Genomic DNA, 2113 nt, shown 5'->3' on the forward strand with positions numbered 1-2113 from the left:
GCACCAGAGGTCTGCCAGGGGCACCACCGGCCTCGCAGGGCACCACGGGCCTGTCAGGGGCACCTAAGGCTTGTCAGGGCCCAGGGACACCACAGTCCTTCCAAGGGCACCGCAAGCCTGTCAGGGGCACCAGAGGCCTGCCAGGGGCACCACAGGCCGAGCAAGGGCACCACTGGCCTGTCAGGGGCACCTCAGGCTTGTCAGGGCCCAGGGGCACCACAGTCCTTCCAGGGGCATTACAAGCCTGTCAGGGGCACCAGAGGCCTAGCAAGGGCACCACAGGCCTGCCATGGACACCATAGGCCTGCCAGGGGCACCACCGGCCTGTCAGGGGCACCACGTGCCTGCCGGGGACACTTCAGGCTTGTCAGGGGCGTTACAGTCCTGTCAGGGCCCAGAGGCACCAGGCCCGTGGTGTCCCTGCTAGGCCTGTGATGCCCCTGGCGGTCCTGTGGTGCCCCTGTCAGGACTGTGATACCCCTGATAGGCCGGTGGTGCCCCTGGCAGGTCTTTGGGCCCCCGGGCCTCAAGGGGGGGGGCCATGACCCATGTGACCCCCCCCTTGGATCCGCCCCTGTATGCATCTGAGGGCGTACCCTGACGTCTGAGGTACCCAACTGCAGCTCCAATGGTGTCTTACACTGGCGGATCCAGGGAGGGGGCATTTAGGGCCATGCCCCTTTCCCAGAGGCCTAAAGTGGCCCGTTTGCCCCTCCCCCAAACGATAATGAAACATAGTTCAATCAGTGCGTGGCCCAGCAGCCGAGTTAGACTGGGGGTGTTTTACCACCTCCCGGCCCGCAAAGGGACCCAAGAACTGACTCGAAGCGGGTTAACTGCTCGACAAAAGCAATGGTAAGTGTTCACAAAGTAATATAAAGGCATGGGTCGGGTGGACTACCATTTATATATTTTTCTTTTTAGTTAAAAAAAAAATTAATAGTGTCAGAGCTGTGACGAAAAATAAGTGGCCTAAATCCGATGAGAAAACAGGATTTGGGGGTACCCTAGGTTTGGCTCCGCATGAGTTGGCCCCCCCCAAAACGCAACCCTGGATCCGCCAGTGAGGCAAGTGACGGAACGGTCCTCAATAATCAACAGTCACCCAAAAGGACAACTTTTGATCCGCTTCCCGCTCAAGAGAATACACCGCAACTCCTCATCGTGGATTGATACACGCGAAAATTCGAGTGAATGATCGCGATAAGACCTATAGAAATGATCCTGTAGAAGTACGGTCTTGGTTTCGCCGCGGATTTTCGCACCTATATGCATGCTTTGAGTGGACTGTGTTGTCAGTTACGACTTTTCGTCGCAAATAACATGTGATTCTGAAAATATATTGGCTGTTTAGACCTGTTTTCAATTGTGTTTTATATTGACTCTCACCATTGTGCTACTTGCGACCATGAAAAGTTATTTTTTAAAGCGTTCATCCATAAAAAACCTGATCACATTTTGTCCTGTTGAATAAGCGCCACCTGTTATCACTATGGCAGCTACAGTTTCTAGAGACGGTTACTTGGTAGAGGAGTAGACCTGGCACAGCTATCGCTTTATAGGTCCTCCCTATCGACGGCGTTTAACTGATCATGTTGATTGCTTGCTCGCTTTAAAAATAAAACAAACTTTGAACGGCACACTCAGCAAAACTGCTCCCAACTATCATTGTTTCCCGATGGATCGGCTGGAGGCGCTGCCCCGTTGTTCCGTGTGCCTGGCGCCGCCACTGCGCCACCGATCCGCGCTGTTCCGCTGGTGGCGCGTGGCCCGCTCGCTGTGTGCCGGTCGGCGGCGGACGCCAGTTGTCGGCCAGCAGCCGTCACGGGCGGACACGATCCACGAGGTTCAGAGTCGGGGCTGGACCAGACGTATGACACAAACATGGGACCGGAAGCCGCAAACAGCAGCCTTTGGCGAGACCGGCTCCTCTCGGCAGAGGCCTGCACACGCTGCCGTACACATCTTGTCCTGGCACCCGGTGCGGATAGTTGACGGCCTCTGTCCACGTGACCGGCACAGCTCTGATGCACGCCGACGGCGAATGCGCCACCGGTCCCTCACGGAGGCGCGCGAGTGCCGCCATGGAGTCGGCGCAGAAGATGACCTGGTC

At 56.7% G+C, this 2113-nt stretch overlaps 1 non-coding gene across 1 annotated transcript; it reads right to left on the reverse strand.

Annotated features, from left to right (window-relative positions):
- Nucleotides 1-1033: 1033 nt before the first annotated feature.
- LOC122365433 lies at nt 1034-1242 on the reverse strand. Its single transcript, XR_006253743.1, has one exon. It is a non-coding gene; the product is annotated as a small nucleolar RNA U3 (small nucleolar RNA).
- Between the last annotated feature and the right edge of the window lie 871 nt (nt 1243-2113).

Source organism: Amphibalanus amphitrite, unplaced genomic scaffold, assembly GCF_019059575.1.
Source record: "Amphibalanus amphitrite isolate SeventyFive unplaced genomic scaffold, NRLGWU_Aamphi_draft 000739F_arrow, whole genome shotgun sequence".
In the NCBI taxonomy this organism is placed as follows: domain Eukaryota; kingdom Metazoa; phylum Arthropoda; class Thecostraca; order Balanomorpha; family Balanidae; genus Amphibalanus; species Amphibalanus amphitrite.